Source organism: Oncorhynchus clarkii, chromosome 5 (assembly GCF_045791955.1).
Source record: "Oncorhynchus clarkii lewisi isolate Uvic-CL-2024 chromosome 5, UVic_Ocla_1.0, whole genome shotgun sequence".
In the NCBI taxonomy this organism is placed as follows: domain Eukaryota; kingdom Metazoa; phylum Chordata; class Actinopteri; order Salmoniformes; family Salmonidae; genus Oncorhynchus; species Oncorhynchus clarkii.
The window spans coordinates 64,528,363-64,540,019 of record NC_092151.1 but is presented as its reverse complement, the minus strand read 5'-3'; the positions used below and the strand labels follow the sequence as shown (position 1 = coordinate 64,540,019).

The following is an 11,657-nucleotide window of genomic DNA, read 5'->3' as shown; positions in this document are numbered from 1 at the left end:
CGCTCCAGCTATTACCACAAACCTGTTCTCTCCAATTAAGGTGCCACCAACCTCCTGTGGCTTGTACCCCTATCCTCACATCTTTAATAGAATGTCTCGTTTTCTCTTAGGTCTATGGGCCCTATGCTGTTTCAGGCATTGCTTTCATTCTGTGCTAGAATCAATGGCTCACATTTTTCACAGAACTACTTATTTTCTCTCCAGAGGGAACAACTACTGAGCTGGCATGGTTGAACTATACCTCTCCGTCCATGATCATGCATCTTGACCAATTTCAAGAAACACGATATCCTGCATTAAAAAAAGTGTTATGCACATTTCTGGTCTTTTTCCCACTAATTGGTATTTTGACCAATCACATCAGATCTTTTCACAGATCTTTTGCAGAGTTGATCTAATTGATCAAAATACAAATTAGTAAAATATCAGAATTGGCTGCCTGTCTGAACGCAGCGATAATGTACCTGTCAATCTCATTTCCCCGAAAAGTAGTCCCTCTCACATGCTACTACTTGCTTCTGTTGTCAAATGTATTCATTTATTTAGCCACCTTTTAAATATATATTTTTAATTCACAAAATAACCCTTCTATATTCTTATTGCCAAAAAATGAACAGAATATTTACATTAAACAGTAAAGTCCTAAGCAAGATGGCTGCATTACTGCGCGAAATAGTGGCATCCTGGTAAAATGACGCAAACCATAGTTTACGTTCAGTGAAGTGGTAATACGGTTCCCAGCCACACGCTGTAGCGCCAGCTCCCGCCTAACTGTCTGCGTAAGGCTCGGCGAATCTCAAGTGGACCGTGAAGGAACTGGTTCAGTAAAGTAAGTAGCTACATTCATAAAATACTCGCTATTAGTTTTAAAACGTTATTCGCGTCTCAAATGAACGTGCATATATGATTTATTTCGTAGCGTTCTCTTTTGTTGTTGTTCCTTGACTCGGGCTGTGATTGCCTGGCGCTTTCCTTCCTGTGTCTTGGGGTTCGGCTCTCGGACATGTCTCTGTTAGACAAATCTGCATGCGTCAGGAGAAAGGAGACTATAGGGGAAATGGAGTACTATATATAGTAGGTATGTGTTTTGTTTACCGTTTAGCATTATACTCAGGTTGGATACAGTTCGATGGTTTTAATGCTTTACCAATTTGTGAAAAAATATATATAAAAAATCATTCACGCTGGCCCCCTTGCCCTGTCGCTCTCTCTTTTCTCCCTCGTCTGCAATGCCGTTTGTTTCTGGACTTGAAGCAACATGAACAGAGGACACCTGGGCTGTTTTAAAGACAATCACCTATCTAGGCATGTGTGTCTCTGTGTGTACACACGTAGAGACGTTACCCTATCTTTCCAGCACAGCTGGACACAACTGTGTGTTGAGGCGACGATCAACTTTGCTCCGCCACAGATCTGGGCATGCGGCGCAGCTCTACTATTAATTGACGCCTTAATTCAAACACATTACTTGTGTCGAGATTTACGGCTCCTCTGAGACTGAACGGTGAATTGGAGGTGCTCGAGGTGCTTGTCTGTATGTATATGGCTACCTGACAGTGTCACTGCTCCATGAGCTCACAGGCGATCATATCGAGACACATACAGATCAATATTTCTTGGCCACTGATGTGCTTTAGTGATGTGGCTTCAGCAACCATAGTATTGGGTAACGTAGTATTGAGCAACGTAGGATAATTTTGAGTGTTTACCTTACGTCGCGGTAAGGACCTAGCCTTCTGTTTGACAATAATATAACAGCTGGTTGGTTAGTCGCTGGACGCTATCCCCTGCTGCTGGTCCACTGCAATAATTGGACCGATGCACATGCATTAACATAGGTGTATTTGCTGTATTGCTTAGCCACTATATTCTGCTAGCAGCTTGTACATTGGCTAATATAGTCCTGCACTGTTGTGATTAGATGACCATGCAATCTACGTTTGTCTGGCTTTATCTGTATGCCTCCATCTGCAGTCCTCATCCGTGAATGCGATGTGTATGATTCGCCGCTCGCATATGGCTTTTGTTCCGGCGGCAGAAAAATACAGCGCACAGCTTGCTCTGAAGTCAGCGTCTCCCTCCAGGCAGAGAGAGAGATCTATTATTAGCTGTCCTGTCCTCGCTCATCTGCCCATCAATTTGTGCTCTCGCTCACTTCATCCCCTATCTGGCCACTGTCTGAATCTCAGGTGGTGATTTTCGCATGTCTTTTGGCCGAGGTGGAGTGCAACCCTAATTGGGGTTGCTATGATGCAATGCTAACGTGACATCACTTTAACGGCCGGTCCTTGCTGTTCTGCCGCCCTAGGCAAGACCAAAAAATGCAGTCCAACAAAACTAGAATAGTCCCACTAAGCAAAATGATGTGTAAAATATGCATTGTCGATTTTAGCATGTACATTTTGGTGGGGCAAACTCAATCATTTATGTTCATGCATGCCAGCAAGCCACAACACTAAACAGTACATTAATTTCACTGTAACAGTGACAAACTGTGCCCACAAACAGTTAGGGCATACATAAAGCTGTCCCAACAGCAGAGCTTTATTTTCAGCACCATGGAGTGAATTCTTACCTTGCCTACACCTGGCTATCAGTAGTTGATATAGCTACTTAATTAAACATATGTGGTTTCTACTGACAATTGAGAGGTAATCCGTAATTTCGATTAAGACATTCATGAGTGAGCTTGAACAGACATAGTATATATAACTATTTGTTCAGCAGTTTTGAAATGTACAGTGACATTCATAACTGTGCCATTCTTAGAGTATTCTCCATGTACACTAAGTCAGAACTGTTGGATAAATAAATAAAGGCATATAAGCAGCCAGCAAAAGCCCTTACCATATTATGTGATAACATTTCTCTAAAACAGGCTATAGGCTACATGTGCACCACCAACACTTCAGAAAGCAGGCCTTTCTAATCGACTTGTCCTGGGTATCCCGGAAGAATATGGACCTCATTCTGTCAGATAACCGGTTATTCCTTAAAAGTGCTTTCCTCACCATCTTAAATAAGCATGCCCCATTCAAAAAATGTAGAACTAAGAACAGATATAGCCCTTGGTTGACTCCAGACCTGACTGCCCTTGACCAGCACAAACATCCTGTGGCGTACTGCATTAGCATTGTATAGCCCCCGCAATATGCAACTTTTCAGGGAAGTTAGGAACCAATATACAGAGGCAGTTAGGAAAGCAAAGGCTAGCTTTTTTCAAACATAAATTTGCATCCTGTAGCACAAACTCCAAAAAGCTCTGGGACACTGTAAAGTCCATGGAGAATAAGACCACCTCCTCCCAGCTGCCCACTGCACTGAGGCAAGGAAACACTGTCACCACCGATCAAGCTACAATAATTGAGAATTTCAATAAGTATTTTTCTACGGCTGGCCATGCTTTCCACCTGGCTACCTCTACCCCGGCCAACAGCTCTGCACCCCCCACAGCAACTTGCCCAAGCCTCCCCATTTCTCCTTCGCCCAAATCCAGATAGCTGATGTTCTGAAATAGCTGCAAAATCTGGACCCCTACAAATCAGCTGGGCTAGACAATCGGGACCCTCTCTTTCTAAAAGTATCCGCCACAATTGTTGGGTCCCATATTACTAGCCTGTTCAACCTCTTTTGTATCGTCTGAGATCCCTAAAGATTGGAAAGCTGCTGCGGTCATCCCCCTCTCCAAAGGGGGTGACACTCTAGACCCAAACTGTTACAGACCTATATCTATCCTTCCCTGCCTTTCTAAAGTCTTTGAAAGCCAAGTTAACAAACAGATCACCAACCATTTAGAATCCCACCGTACCTTTTCCGCTATCAAGCTGGTCATGGGTACACCTCAACCACGCTCAAGGTCCTAAACGATATCATAACCGCAATCGATTTAAAAGACAATACTGTACAATCACCGCATTCTTATCAGCATACTCAACAGCCTTGGTTTCTCAAATGACTGCCTTGCCTGGTTCACCAACTACTTATCAGAAATAGTTCAATGTGTCAAATCGGAGGGCCTGTTGTCGGGACCTCTGGCAGTCTCTATGGTGGTGTCACAGGGTTCAATTCTCGGGCCGACTCTTTTCTCTGTATACATCAATGATGTCGCTCTTGCTGCTGGTGATTCTCTGATCCACCTTTATGCAGATGACACCATTCTGTATACTTCTGGCCCTTCTTTGGACACTGTGTTAACTAACCTCCAGATGAGCTTCAGTGCCATACAACACTCCTTTCGTGGCCTCCAACTGCTCTTAAATGCAAGCAAAACTAAATGCATTACCTTCAACCGATCGCTGCCCCCCCCATCCTTCACTCATGCTGCCAAACATACCCTCGTAAAACTGACTATCCTACCGATCCTTGACTTCGGCGATGTCATTTACAAAATAGCCTCACTCTACTCAGCAAATTGGATGCAGTCACAGTGCCTTCCGTATTGTCACCAAAGCCCCATATACTACCCACCATTGCGACCTGTATGCTCTCGTTGGCTGGCCCTCGCTTCATATTCGTCATCAGACCCACTGGCTCCAGGTCATCTATAAGTCTTTGCGAGGTAAAGCCCTGCCTTATCTCAGTTCACTGGTCACCAATGCAGCACCCACCCGTAGCACGCGCTCCAGCAGGTATATTTCACTGGTCACCCCCAAAGCCAACTCTTCCTTTGGCCGCCTTTCCTTCCAGTTCTCTGCTGCCAATGACTGGAACAAATTGCAAAAATCACTGAAGCTGGAGACTCATATCTCCCTCACTAACTTTAAGCATCAGCTGTCAGAGCAGCTTATCGATCATTGCACCTGTACATAGCCCATCTGTAAATAGCCCACCTAACTACCTCATCCCCATATTATTTTTTCTCTTTTGCACCCCAGCATCTCTACTTGCACATTTGTCTTCTGCACATCTATCACTCCAGTGTTTAATTTCTAAATTGTAATTATTTCGCCACTATGGCCTATTTATTGCCTTACCTCCCTAATCTTACTACATTTGCACACACTGTATATAGACTTTTCTATTGTGTTATTGACTGTACGTTTTGTTTATTCCATGTGTAACTCTGTGTTGTTTGTGTCGCACTGCTTTGCTTTATCTTGGCCAGGTCGCAGTTGTAAATGAGAACTTGTTCTCAACTAGCCTACCTGGTGAAATAAAAATAAAATGCATATTACATCATTAATGCAGCTGCTTTCACCTTGTTGTGCTGTCCTGACTTGAACAGGAAGGTGGTGTGGCGGTCCTTCATGTGGGCAAATTTTGTCACCAAACTTTGTCATCAAAGTCTGTCGTTCTCTGGATTTATAGTGCTGTCAAGACAACTGGAAACTCAGGAAATAAACAAGGTTGAATCATGACGTCGGTGATCTTCAAGTCAGTCAGAGCTTTAGAAAGAGGCCCGAGTTCCCGCCTTTTCCAGTCGGAAGCTCGTTTTTTTTTGTTTTTTTTGTTTCCAGTTGTTTTGAACACGGCAGAAGTCATGCTGGATTGACAGCATGGCCAATGTATTCAACCTTTTCTGACCCATGGTGTTGAGTGTTTATCCTTTTAAGCTTGTAAAAGAGACGCTTAAACCCAGACTTAAACCACACACCCACTCAAATTAATAGCAGGCTAGTGATTGCTTTGCAATGCTTGCAGTTAGTCACTGATTCCTTCTAAACCGCTCATTGTTGAATTTGCGGTTACCAACTTATTTAATGTTTATGTCCAATGGCCGATGAGTACCGATGCGTCTTATCTATCATTTCTCTTCGATTGAAAAGGGTTTGCCAGTATATTGTCGACTTTATTGTGTGGCCAATGACCTTGAACCTTCTTTGATGTACACTTCTAATGTAACTTTATGGCAGCACCCAAGGGGCTTGAATTGTTTTAGCTCTCCCCCTAGATTTCGAGCCCAACCACTTTCAGATCAAATGGCCTAACCTCTCCCCCTAGCTTTTGCGGTGACGTAGGGTCCCCATAAGTGACAGAATACTCAGTCAATCACTGCGCAACTAGAGAACATTGCCAACCCCTACACTCCGTATTTTCAGCTTGCTGCCCCACCCCCACAGAAAGCACTGAGCCAGGCTGAAACACCTGCATTTTTGAGCTGACTTACTCAAGAAAGCAGAAAAGAGACCATGTTTGTATGTAACTTTATGAACTCAAAGATGTGTTTTTTAAATTGTTAAACTGTTATGACACCTATTAATGCCAAAATAATATTTAAAATCTATTATTACATTTTTTTGCTAAACATGAATGATGTGTCGCCACTGAAAAAATGTATTTTCCAGACATTTTAGACTCTGAATAAAAGGTGAAAATATGTATTTTCTGGATGTTGAAAATACGTATTTTCCAGATGTTGACATCAGGTCCATTTTCGTTTCTGAATGAAAGTTGATGTTTTTTTATTTATAGATGCCTATGTTTGGACCAAATCAAGGCCTGTCCAGACTAGAGGTTGACCGATTTTTCAATACCGATAACGATTATTGGAGGACCAAAAAAAGCCGATTCCGATTAATCGGACGATAAAACAAAATGTTTTTTATTTATTTATTTGTAATTATGATAATTACAACAATACTGAATGAACACTTATTGTAACTTAATATAATACATCAATTTAGCTTCTAGTAAATAATAAAACATGTTCAATTTGGTTTAAATCATGCAAAAACTAAGTGTTTGTTGAAGAAAGTAAAAGTGCAATATGTGCCATGAAAGAAAGCTAATGTTTAAGTTCCTTGCTCAGAACATATGAAAGCTGGTGGTTCCTTTTAACATTAGTCTTCAATATTCCCAGGTAAGAAGTTTTAGGTTGTAGTAATTATAGGATTATTTCTCTCAATACCATTTGTATTTCATATACCGTTGACTATTGGATGTTCTTATAGGCACTTTAACAGTATTATAGGCACTTTAACACCCCTCTCCTCGCCCCTACCTGGGCTCGAACCAAGAACACATCGACAACAGCCACCCTCGAAGCAGCGTTACCCATGCAGAGCAAGGGGAATAACTACTCCAAGTCTCAGAGCGAGTGACGTTTGAAACGCTATTAGCGCGCATCCCGCTAACTAGCTAGCCATTTCACATCGGTTACACCAGCCTAATCTCGGGAGTTGATGGGCTTGAAGTCATAAACAGGGCTGTGCTTGAATCACAGAGAAGAGCTGCTGGCAATACGCACGAAAGTGCTGTTTGAATGAATGCTTACGAGCCTACTGGTGCCTACCATTGATCAGTCAGACTGCTCTATCAAATCATAGACTTAATTGTAACATAATAACACACAGAAATATGAGCCTTAGGTCATTAATATGGTCGAATCTGGAAACTCATCTCAAACAAGATGTTTATTCTTTCAGTGAATAAACGCCTTGTTCCGTATTGTATCTAACGGGTTACATCCATAAGTCTAAATATTCCTGTTACATTGCACAACCTTCAATGTTATGTCATAATTACGTAAAATTCTGGCAAATTAGGCGGCCCAAACTGTTGCATATACCCTGACTCTGCGTGCAATGAACGCAAGACAAGTGACACAATTTCACCTGGTTAATATTGCCTGCTAACCTGGATTTATTTTAGCTAAATATGCAGGTTTAAAAATATATACTTCTGTGTATTGATTTTAAGAAAGGCATTGATGTTTATGGTTAGGTACACATTGGAGCAAGAACAGTCCTTTTTCACGAATACGCACCGCATCGATTATATGCAACGCAGGACACGCTAGATAAACTAGTAATAACTACACATGGTTGATGATAACTAGTGATTATGATTGATTGTTTTTTATAAGATAAGTTTAATGCTAGCTAGCAACTTACCTTGGCTTCTTACTGCATTCGGGTAACAGGCAGACTCCTCGTGGAGTGCAATGAGAGGCAGGTGGTTAGAGCGTTGGACTAGTTAACTGTAAGGTTGCAAGATCGAATCCCCTGAGCTGACAAGGTGAAAATCTGTCGTTCTGCCCCTGAACAAGGCAGTTAACCCACCGTTCCTAGGCCGTCATTGAAAATAAGAATGTGTTCTTAACTGACTTGCCTAGTTAAATAAAGATTAAGTAAAGGTGTAAAAAAAAAAATATTAAAAAAATCTGGCAAATCGGTGTCCAAAAATACAGATTTCCGATTGTTATGAACACTTGAAATCAGCCCTGATTAATCGGTTGATCTCTAGTCCAGACCGGACAAAATCTGAACCAAACAGACTCCTATGATTGGTTCAGATTTTATCTGGATCGGAACAAAAACCAATGTCCGTCCGTGGATGTGGAAATCAAAGCCGATCTGGACCGCACACAAAAATGATTTTTTTCACCGTCCTGGAAAATGGTGTATTTTAAAAGTATGGAAAATGTGTCTTCACCTTTCATTCAGAACCTAACTTCAATGTCTGGAAAATAATTATTTTACACGTCTTTTCAGTGTCATTTTGCTTACTGGGACTATTCTAGTTTTGCAGGGCCCATTTTTGGGGTCTTGCTAGGGTATGCTAAAATGGAATTTTTATGAAGGCCCATCAATGTCCAGGACCACCATTTGTAAAAACACTGTTGAATTAATGTTATTAGTCCTGATTCCTGTGACTATTCAGTTTTGCTATTTTAAGCTCTGAATATCAGCTACCCAACTTTATCAGGAGTTATCTTGAGCCTATTTGCAATGTTTACACAGCGGGAAATGCAGAAGTATTTAATTTTTTGTTATTATCAGCTTGTCAAACTTGAAAGCACTGATCATGACAATGGAGTGAAACTCCCGGACAACAGTTGTGATGGTCCATTTTACTTTGACCGACCTGTCCTGTTTTTAGGATATGTTTGTTAACTTGACAACGCATTTTTTATTTAATTGGGCGCCATTTTAGGTTCTGCTATTTGATTGGCGAAACCTGCATGATGTAAAAAGTGCCCATCTCATTGCGTTGTCGTACATTTATCTCTAGCCTGTAGGCTACAGAAAAGTCCACATACTCTTTCTACCATACCCTATATCTGCGACATGATTTATGTTTCTTTTTGCCGGAACGTTGGTGGAGCGCAGCAGCAACGTCTCTCCAACAGCACCCTGGAGAGGAGTGCTGGGAATGGACAAGCAAAATACTTTGCACCCCTGCTTTTGGCAAAGTGGGCACTGTTTATCACCGGGCGGCATCAGCGCTCACCGACAAGCCCATCTGCCCCTGGTCCTCATCCGTTGAGGAAACTCTTCCTTTGAAGTCAATGAAATGGCCAGCGTCAAAGAATCGCGAGGTTCAATTCTTGATGGCTGACGCTCACGTTCATTCTATCTTGTGAATTGGAATAATGAAATAAAGTTGATTTTGGTTGCATATGGCCTCGATTATATACCACTGGTTATTTTACTAAGATTTATGAAGTCAATAAGCTACTACTAGCTATCTAGCCAGCTACATTGACTAGCTAGGTTCACATTGTAAACAAAAGCAACTTTATTAATAATTTAGTATAACCACTAGCAAAAATATGAGTATTTGTGGAAAACTGGACCAAAGCTATTGTACTTGTGCACAATCAATGAATGTGGTACATACAGTAGGGCACTGTTATTATTGGGGTTCTGTGTGCCTGACTGCATGTGTGTTAGTACCTCTGCACATGCTATTTGTGGTAGTCGGTCATTGGCATTGCTGAGTGGCATTTGGTTTCAAGTTAGGTGTATTGCAGTGCAGAAAGCACTAGGCCAGCACAACCGGATCCCTCTAGGTACTGACTCACAAAGCTCAGGCACTGCATGATGCATATTGCTGTGTGTGTGTTTGTCTCTATACACACACCGACTCGAGTGGGGGGAGAGTCCAGTGGTACATGGGGCAGGCCAGGGTATGTTTCTTCCTTTTGGACAGAGGTAGGCTTGGGCAACACCCAAGCCTACCTGGTATAAACTAGAGGTCGACTGATTAATCGGAATGGCCGATTTAATTAGGGCAAATTTCAAGTTTTCATAACAATCGGAAATCAGTGTTTTTGGGCGCCGATTTATTTATTTTAATACCTTTTATTTAACTAGGCAAGTCAGTTAAGAACACATTCTTATTTTCAATGACAGCCTATGAACGGTGGGTTAACTGCCTTATTCAGGGGCAGAACGACAGATTTTCACCTTGTCGGCTCGGGGGATCCAATCTTGCAACCTTACAGTTAACTAGTCCAACGCATTAACGGCCTGCCTCTCTCTCGTTGCACTCCACAAGGAGACTGCCTGTTACGTGAATGCAGTAAGCCAAGGTAAATTGCTAGCTAGCATTAAACTTATAAAAAAACAATCAATCATAATCACTAGTTAACTACACATGGTTGATGATATTACTAGATATTATCTAGCATATCCTGCGTTGCATGTAATCTGACTGAGCATACAAGCATCTGACTGAACGGTGGTAGGCAGAAGCAGGCGCGTAAACATTCGTTGTGCGTCAAGCATTGCGCTGTTTATGACTTCAAGCATATCAACTCCCGAGATGAGGCTGGTGTAACCGAAGGGAAATGGCTGGCTAGTTAGCGCGCGCTAATGCTCGTTGTGTTGCTGGTTCGAGCCCAGGGAGGAGCGAGGAAAGGGACGGAAGCTATACTGTTACTCTGGCAATACTAAAGTGCCTATAAGAACATCCAATAGTCAAAGGTTAATGAAATACAAATGGTATAGAGGGAAATATTCCTATAATAACTACAACCTAAAACTTCTTACCTGGGAATATTGAAGACTCATGTTAAAAGGAACCACCAGCTTTCATATGTTCTCATGTTCTGAGCAAGGAACTTAGCTTTCGTTAGCTTTCTTACATAGCACATATTGCACTTTTACTTTGTTCCCCAACACTTTGTTTTTGCATTATTTAAACCAAATTGAACATGTTTCATTATTTATTTGAGGCTAAATTGATTTTATTGATGTATTATATTAAGTTAAAATAAGTGTTCATTCAGTATTGTTGTAATTGCCATTATTACAAATATTTTTTTTGATTATAAATCGGCCGATTTTTAATCGGTGTTGGCTTTTTTGGTCCTCCAATAATCGGTATCGGCGTTGAAAAATCATAATCGGTCGACCTCTAGTATAAATGGTATATATCAAAATAGATGGTATGATTTTTGCCTTGCGGGGTCTGCCAAGTGGTGTGTGCCAAGCTGCTCCTTATAACTTAAACTTAACTTATCGTAACTAAGAAATCTAACGTGTCAAATGAATTATATCCAGCTCAGGGATATGCATTTGGTTTGCTAAGTGTCTAGATGTCCAGATCAAGCTTCGTGGTTACAGCAGAGACATTCAACCCCCTCCTGGATCAAGATCCAGGTATTTTATTTATAGCTCCCCCTTGTGTGCACATTCGATAATACCGTATACCCTGGTATGGAACAGAAACGGTATGGACATCTGGATGTCGCCCAACCCTAGGCAGAGGGACTTTGCACATATTGCTTGTTGCTGTAGCAAGAGACCAAATCACATTTTATTCGTCACATGTGCCGAATACAACAGGTGTAGACTTTACTGTGAAATGCTTACTTACAAGCCCTAACCAACAATGCAGTTTTAAGAAAAATAAGAGTTAAGAAAGTATAAACTGAAGTAAGAAAAGAAAAGCGTAACAATAACGAGGCTATATTCCGAGTCAATGTACAG

General features: G+C 41.5%; 1 protein-coding gene across 4 annotated transcripts in view; it reads left to right on the top strand.

The window, feature by feature from the left end:
• Positions 1-733: 733 nt before the first annotated feature.
• LOC139409217 (uncharacterized protein C1orf21 homolog) overlaps positions 734-11,657 on the top strand; it is a 30,317-nt gene continuing 19,393 nt past the window's right edge. The window contains exons 1-2 of one of the 4 annotated variants that reach the window (XM_071154062.1): positions 753-829; positions 920-1,078. The gene's annotated coding sequence lies outside the window, so the exon portion shown is untranslated. Of the gene's footprint in view, positions 830-919; positions 1,079-11,657 lie in introns of all 4 variants that reach the window. The other 3 variants (XM_071154061.1, XM_071154064.1, XM_071154063.1) reach the window with 3 other exon arrangements.